The sequence below is a fragment of the Anopheles bellator genome, chromosome 2 (genome assembly GCF_943735745.2).
Source record: "Anopheles bellator chromosome 2, idAnoBellAS_SP24_06.2, whole genome shotgun sequence".
Lineage (NCBI taxonomy): Eukaryota > Metazoa > Arthropoda > Insecta > Diptera > Culicidae > Anopheles > Anopheles bellator.
In genome coordinates, this window is record NC_071286.1 from 80845600 (window position 1) to 80854002 (window position 8403).

Here is an 8403-nt window from a genome sequence, read left to right on the forward strand (position 1 = left end):
GTTTCGAACGAAGGTGATCACCTTGTGTAGAAGAAAGCTCAACTCGTGCACCGAGACTCCAGGCACCTAGTCCTAGTGCGAACAGCGACACGGCATTCGGTCGGCACTGGACCGCCGTAGGACCTTTGCCAAGCAGGCAGCGAACGATTCTTGTTCGCCAGCGTGAACCGGGAGTTCGAGTACACACGGCGAGGACTTAGCTCGAAGTACCGAATTACAGACATCACACCAGGCGTCGGGGCCGGTGGAAGTCGCATTGTGTCGCATTATTCACAGTATCCCATTCCGCCGTGTAAGGCTCTCACCGTCGCCACCGAAAAGGGGCTTTAAATGGGCGGTACGGACGGTTAAAGTCAACCGAAGGATCCGGGTCCAGCAGCCTGTCGGTGACGGCACTCGATTCGGCATTCTATTCTCCAACGAGGGCGCCCGGGAAGCCGGATGAAAATCTTGTTACATACCATCTGACACATCACATCCCGGATGGTACCCGGGCCCTCGCCCGGTTAGTTAGTTTGAGGTTGGAGGGAGCCTCGGGAGCGGAGCGGCGCAGGGTGCCAGATTAGTAGGTCCTGCAGCTCAGGCGGCCACCCCGGCGGAGGACGGGCACGGGGACAATGGTAAACAATTTTCCAACAACTACAACAAAACTGCAACTCCAGCGCCGGCATGTTTTTCGCCCGAAACGCAGCCCTCCCGAGGGACTGGGGGCGAGTTGATTTAGTCATGTCCTGGAGTCATGGCTCGGAGCGAGGACGGGCGGGCCGTTGTGCAATGGTGTGCTGCGTAGCTGTGGCTATCACTGGCAGCCCGCCCGGTGCCGGAGGGAGTGCAAATCTGGGCGAAGATTAATCTCCGGAGCATGTTGTTGCATGGGCAAAAAGTGAATTACACCACACCGAGCGCCTTCGAGTTGAGTGATTTTAGGCTGACACCGTACCGGGGATCGCATCGTCGGATGCCGCCTTGTCGCCTAGTTGGATGGCAAGCCGCTTGGCCCGAAAATCGGGTCGGGGCGATGTCGGGGAGATTGGCAAATGTTCGTGAGCGTGCGTACGACGTTGTGACCCCTGAACTTCATCGCTTTACGTTGCAATAATGTGAACACTTTTGTATCTTTTACTGTCTGTGCGTTGCGTAAGTTGCGCATCCTGCAGTAAATCCACCCCACGAAACGTTAAGGCCGAATGCGTCTTGAAGTCGTCGCTCCTTGAAATCAATCAAACCCTTCACGCGCGAGCGTCTGAGTGATTCTTGATGAGGCAGGAACCACAGACCCGGGCACGGCCCAGCACCCAGCCCCGGAACAGCCACTGAAAATGGCACCGGAAACTGCAATCAAGTGCGTCCCCGAGGCCGTCGGGTCGTGGGCTGTTTACGCTTGCACATCACGTAAACCGGATTAAACAAACATCCCGTCCCGTCAATCGACCCGGAATAGGTTTATGGGGAATGTCAACGGTGAACGTGTCGGTGACATGACATGTCACAATATATTTACCAGCCAGTCAGTCACTGGGCAGCGTGTGTGACTCCTGGCTCCGTGTCAGGCACTCATATTCTTATTTGCTGCTATGTCATACCCTCGGCTTTTTTTTCGCTTCCCCACCAGGAAGTCCCAAGCACAATGGGCTTTGTTTGCACAATAGTAACCGGGTGGAAGGCCAACCCTGCGGCTGCTTTCTGGCTTTCGTTGACAACCGGTTCCGGACTAAGGCGGGCGGTGGCATGGTGGAGGCACTGTTAATTTCCAGTTGACGCCCCGGCTCTCTGGCCGAAGCTGGGTACGGCCTTTTTCCCTGTAGCGTCGTGTCTTTCCCTTCGCGCCCAGTCGGGGGGGTGAAGTTAGTGAGCCGGAGTCCGGGCTTTCGGTCACTTGACCGATGCGGGCCCGCCTCGGGATATTGTCGTCCGAGCTTTGGTCCACTTTAATTGTATCCTAATGAGAGCGATAAGTGTAGCGCCGAGAGCCACCGTGTCTGCTAGAGTAAACTAATTAATGTTTGTAGCCCGTCAAACTAATTGCTTTACTTCGTTCCTGCTTCGGCGGAGCCGATCGAGGGTTAGGTGTTGAGGGGATTGCCAACATCCAACTGCATACGACACATTGCGCTGACTTATTGCAACCATCTCCGTGTAGACCATCATCGAAAAGTTCTCTCCACGTTCTCGAATGTAGAGAGTTACCATCTGTTGACCAAGACCAAATACATTTAAACGTTCCATAATTCTTTCTGCCACTCACTCTTACTCTTTGGCAGTAACAATCTCTTACTTATTGATGATAATGAGAATTTTTATACAAAACATAAGATTACCGCAAACGATGGAAAGAGACTGTCGAATTCTGGTCTGAGCCCTCGTTTTTGAATTTTATCATCCAATCGATGGAAATGTTTTTTAAAGGAAGGGCTACGGAACACTCCTGCATGTGTCGGTAATTTTCCATAATTTTTTTGATTTATTCTACACGTGCCGTCCTTAAAACTCGTTACTCATAGCTGTGTCCTTCGGTGAGAAGTTTCTCACCTTCGCCGATCACGATTCATCGTGGTGAAAACGTATTTCACCTCAGTTCATCTCAGCCCACTAAGGATGGTGATTTTTCCCCACCTTTGCTTGCACTAGTGTTGGTGATTTTCCGTTGCTTTTCACACACCCTCGTGACACAAAAAAATACTGTCGGAAAACTGGGGCTTCAAACAACAACAGTGCTGATGATGGTCGGGAAGCTGGGCACGCGTTTCTCCACGGGAGAAGCCTTCGGTGTAACTCGCGAGAGTGAGAAACGAGAAAGAGAGCGCCCGATCAGGCGAGAGAGATGCAAAGAGTTTTCTCACTTGCGTGAGCGTGAGTGGACGTTCGGAAATCGGACTAATTGGAAGGATCCGTCCCGAAAGGATCCGCCTCGGGTTCGCCCCCGTTCGGGGTTCAGTCAAACGCGAGTTTTCCTCTCGGTTGGTTCGAACGCGACAGCGGCACACCCAGGTACAGGCGTTACGCACGCGTTACGGGCGCGTCTGAGTGTGTTACGTGGCGTTACGCTGTGGGAACGTTACAGGCTCGGCTCGGTGGACTGCTGATTGTGGTTACTGTTGTTGTTGTGGTTGTTATTGTAGCCGGCACGAAAAACGGCAGCGAAGCGAAGCGGGAAAAGTTGCGTCTCTTTTCGCGAGCCACGAGTTTTGTGAAAGTTTTCCACTTTTGTACACCCGGTTACAAAATCGACGGTCACAGCAGTCGGATTCGGGTACGGAGGACTTTTCCCTTTCGCAGGATACTCGTGTGTGTGCGGGGGTTGAGGAGCGTCTCACAAAACACACAAGCACAGAAAAAAGCAGATCAAACGGGGCCGCCGCGGTGTACAAATCGAACGACATCAACAATTTCGGTGAGAAAATTGTTCCGTCGACGTGGGCAGTTTTCCGGCCGTGAAACGAAGGGCGAGCGATAGGGCGTAATCGATGTGGTGCCGTTTTTACTTCGTACCCACGCCACTGGGTGCTGCCGTCGCCACTTTGCTCCGTCCGCCATCCGGATCCGGCCAATTTCCCAGACGGTTCCGGTGTCCCGCATCCGCTGCCCGGACGGCCCTGTTGAGCCTGCCGTACCGAGGGGGAAAAAAAACTTTCCAACGCCATGCCCGTGGATTCCGATGATGAAAATGAATAAAACATAAAGACGGGCGCAGCATCCTCCGTCGCTTGCGTGGGCCGTCCCGGGACCGTCTGTTCTTTGTTCGCCACCCAATTTCGCCCCAGCTTTCGGGGATTAAACGGAGTGCGTGTGGCGCAAGGAACAGATAGTGCGATGGAGAGAGAGAGAGAGAGAGGTCGGAAACACAATAAAAAGACGGACAAAACCGAACGGAATTGAGCCGCGGAAGTGGTCACCCACACGTGTTCCTCAGTCCGCGCGCTCGCGTGTGGCAACAGTAAAAGGAATTTCTCCTCCCCAGCCTCCCCAGCGACAGGATATCAATTGACCAAAGGACGTCACTCGGGAACGGGAGGACCAGCAGTCGGTTGCTCGCGTTCGGTGGTCACTTTGGAAAATCGGCAATCGGTGGTGATAAAGATTTTACGACGTTGGAATTCGTTGCCGTCGAGAGCGGCTTATTAACTCCAGCCCTCCCCAACCCGTCCCCCACCCGAAACCCCTACCGATACTTATTAGGCAGCCTGCCTACCCGGCTGTCACCCGGTATCCGTTTCCGGTTCCGTCACAACATCTAATCACGTAAGTCGATCCGGGTGTCTGTTAATAAAATCGAAACAACGGTTTTTCGTCGTTTCGTTTCTTCCGCCTTTTCTCTCTCACTCTCTCTCTCTCTCGTTCTCCCTTTTGCTCTCGGGAGGAGATCTTCATTTTGTTTCCTCTTTTCGGAAGAATGATTTATTTCGTTTACTAATTCGCCAAGTGTGCTTCGAGTCGGCATCAGATGCGATTCAAATGGGTTTTGGCATGAGGATTTATGACCGAGGTCCACTTTTCTTTAATTACCTTTTCTATTCCTCCGGCTCCCTGGGTCACTAAACTGATCGAGAACGATCTTTTGACTGATGGGTCATGAGGCTTAGTTGGGCCAAATAAATCAAAATAAATGCATCAGAATTGCTCAGCAAGGACTCAGTAACGGCCTGCGCAACCTTCAAAGGTTCAGTTTCAATTCAATAGGCCACCCCAAAACCATTCCGTCACCACGCAAGGATCCGCCTTACAAATTACGGGCACTGCGCACGCTGAAAAGCGAACACGGAAATCAATCCTTGCCGACAAGTAAACAAAACAGCAAATCCACCACCGGGCTTTAACCGTCGCGGCCCATAAATCGAAGGGGATGGGAACGGGCAGAACGGCATCCACATCCGTCTTCCCGGTCGAAGCCGGAGCGTTCGGATATCGCAAGACCCGGCCCGGTCTCGACCTTGACGGCTGCCGAGTCGGAAAAGTTAGCAACTTAATTCCGGCACAATTTGTGGTTCATTCAGTCCAAGTCAGCCCAATTTGATCCTTTCCAAGCTCGTCACGCCGCGCGCCGCGCACCAACTTGTCCGAAAATCCGGTCGACCGTCAACGACCGGAACCGGCCGACAGTCGGGTAGCATAAGCATAAGCAACACGTCGAGCATCGGCCGGGAATGTTGCGTGCTCGGTGCCACCAGCCACGCCGGAGCATACATCACCTCCGATGCTGCTCGGCACACGCCACCAAAGTCTCAACCGATACGTTTTCCAGCGCGTGATTGATTCGGCCGGGCCCGGCTGATGAAGAATGGAATTCCTCGAACCATCCTTCTCGAGAGGATTCCCGTGCGTTCCAGTTACGCTTTTCTCCGTTGGCTGGAAAATTTCGATAAACATAACTTTGTGTTCGCTTTCCCTCCGTTGCGGTGGCTTCTCCGCCACAAGCATTGTTGGCCTTCCAATCCCCAGTGATGGGGATGTCTTAAAGTGCGCGAGTCGAGCTTTTGCGGTGTCGTTATCCTTGCGCCATGAAGCTGCAAATCCCCGGCCCCGGCCGCGGCCTGCCACGGATCGGTTTTTCGGCGGTGGATTATATTAATGGCCGCGGGAAGATTGATTGCGAGCTCTTGGGGGCTCTTCTTGGAGGGCTTTTAGCTACGATTTTTTTTTGGTTCACTCACCCGGGCCGGATCCCACCGAGCACGATCTTTGATGGGGGCAACGGAAGCCCGTCGAAAGCGATCACCGCCGAAGCATAATGGCGTACGCGCTCCGTACGGGGCCGGTCCTTCTGGGTGCGCTTTCAATATGGAAAACGTTAACGAAAATTTACATCACTCCGGAGAAGGCCGCTTTTTGCCGGTCCAACGGACACGGACACGGCCACGGACGGACGGACAATAAAAGAACGCAAGCGGCGGGGCCGGTCGCTTCGGGCGAAGTAATCCCGGCCGAGAAAACGGTCTTCTGGTTCTGGACTAGCCCAACCCGGCCAGCGCAAAACAAACCGGCAGTTCGTCGGGATCGGGCGAAAGGTACCACACTTTGATCCCTTACGCGGAAGGAAAACAAAAAGACGCGACGCGGTCACGGATCGCACGTTCGCATAAATCATGATTCGCGTAATGCTTCTCGAAATGGCGAAACGCATCCTGGGCGTTCGGTGGCCGCCCGCTAACGAGCCGCCGCTTCGGAAAGCCACCGTGAGCCTCGCTGAGCTCAGCGAAATGGAGGTGGCTTACCGGGGTTTCGGTGCCTCTAAGGTGTACTTTCGCGAAGGGAGCCTTTTGGGGGGGGGGGATCCCCGATCGGAGCGTGAGGTTCGATTTTGGGGCTGACGGGCCCCCACCGAGCGATATGAAAATCTATTAATGCGCGAGAGCATAACTTCAAATTTGCTCTGCCGCCCCCGGGTAATCTGGTGCTGGTAATAGGGAGCGCAACATTTCGCAGACTACCGTCAGGAGTTCTGGAGCTGGAACGCGATGGGACGGAGGACAGACCATCGCGTTTTACTCGCTTAGGCGCTAAAGAACTTTTCGCACATCCGTAATGTTTATAGTATGTTTGTGAATTTCGAATAAAGACACAACACAGACGCCAAGACCTTGGTACGGCATCTCTGATTTATTGCCATTTGAAAGTGGCACGTGTCCTTGAATCGCTTGAAGGTTACTTTGCTGGGGTCAACTGAAGGATTTGATGGACAACGGAAATTTTGCAATTGAATTTACGGAACGAATCGACATTCTTTCTCATTGAATTATCGGTAATGAATACTACAACTTCGGACTCAAACTATAAGCAACCTGGGAACCGATAATTTTCTATGTCCCGGAGTAACTCAAACCCATCCATTAGCCCGTCTGCTAATAAACAAACCACACCGTGAAACATTCGCACCGTGAGGTCGTGGCTGATCGCTTTCCAACGACGCACCACGGAACCGGAAAATGCTGTCGCCCGCGAATACCCCGGGGCCGCCGATGATAAGCAGCCGTTCCGGTGGAAAAGTGAATGAATAAGCACGCAGCCCACCAAGATAAGGGTGGCCCCACAGAATGATTCACATTTTTCTCTCACTTCCGAAGCTCCACCGGGGGCAGATGGTGATTGTTGTCGAAAGTGGACCTGGGGAGACCTTCATCAGGATCAGAGGTTTAGCGGTCGCCCGCCGCCGAGTGGCCGCTCAGGTTGAAGGCTTTTGGAATCGTTTCCGAAAAACCACCCCCTCGGACCCCAGTTGCACCGACAGCACGTTCATCCGTCGTCACCGGATTGATAACCGGGTTCCGCCGGTGCCGATCGCACGAGCTTCGCATAAAGCGCCCGCATTTTCGGCGAACCAAATGAAGCCACGGCCTCCGCGAAGGCCAAAATTCCCTTTGCCCCCCAAAACCACCCCCAACGCAACTGCCGGGGGGGGGGGGTTAGACTGAAATCGATTTTCCTTTGTTGGGTTGCGGCCGCACCCGGCCGATGGGTGATGGTTTCCGTGGCCCAAGCTGAATCCGCGCCTGAGTGCCCAGGACATCAACACGTAGCACGGTTCCCGGCAGGCGCCGAAGGTCGGATCGGCTGAGCTGTAGATTTTCCAATCCTCCACGCCCATCTGTCGCTCTCTTTCTCTCGCTCTCCCAACTCCCTGTGTCGTCAGGCCCGGAGACACCCAGCTCCAATCAGCAGCCAGCTCAGTAGCTTAAGCCTCTCGTTCAGCACAGCGCTCAGCAATATAAGCGGCATGTGACAATGCCTGCACGTCGAAACAATGTACCCACACACCACCACCCCCCGAGAGGCCCGAATATTGCTCTGTCAATCCGTCTTTGCGTCCTCCGGAGTCGGACTACGAGTATTTTCGGAAAAGGCGCCCCATGGTGGCTTCCCGGAAAATCTAATACACCAACCGGGCGCCGGTGATAAAACTTTCAAATCCTCCGTACCCCGATGATGGAGTGTCCGGGGGAAAGTCGGGGAGGCCCTTGGTCCTGGTCCTTGGCACACATGCACGCTTGTTTGGTGGATTGGATTTTAAAGTGGATTATCGTGGAAATGGTTTGTTGTCGTGAGGCTTTGACGCGTTGCCATGGCCAGCGTTGACGGTAGCCGTTGACGACGCCAGACGACTCCTTCGGGTCCGCCACCGGAAGTGGTGACACAAACTGGTGATTGTTTCGAATCACAGCCTCGGTAAGCAGATCCGTTTGCGAGCGGCTTTTGCTGGCGCACTCTGTTCGAGTGCGTTAAAACTTTAAGGGACGCGCTCCGGTCCGAACTCCGGTTGGACAGTCGTGGGGCAAACCGTGGGGCGTTTGTAGTGAAAATTGGGCCTGCGGTGGCCCAACTTCATCCAAACACGGTGGCAATTCAATTAATCTTCTGCGCGCTCTCCGTGCGGCCGTAAGTTTGGCTTTCCGGGAGACCGCACAACCGGCA